We start from the raw sequence: 244 nt of genomic DNA, 5'->3' as shown, positions 1-244 counted from the left end.
GCTTTTTAGGTATGGCGTCATGGTATCGTCGCTTTTTGCCGAATTTCGCGACAATTGGTGAACCACTCACACGCTTGCTACGGAAAGGCAAGCGCTGGGAGTGGGATAGCGAACAACAGACTGCGTTTGAAAAGATCCGAGCGGATTTGACCACTGCGCCGATTTTATCGTGCCCGAATTTTGAGTTGCCGTTCGTGCTACAAACCGACGCGAGTACCGTGGGCTTAGGAGCGGTGTTGACGCA

This window comes from Odontomachus brunneus, unplaced genomic scaffold, assembly GCF_010583005.1.
Source record: "Odontomachus brunneus isolate Ranch 3 - 2012 unplaced genomic scaffold, Obru_v1 Obru_scaffold_316, whole genome shotgun sequence".
NCBI lineage: Eukaryota > Metazoa > Arthropoda > Insecta > Hymenoptera > Formicidae > Odontomachus > Odontomachus brunneus.
Note: the sequence above shows the minus strand (reverse complement) of the source record.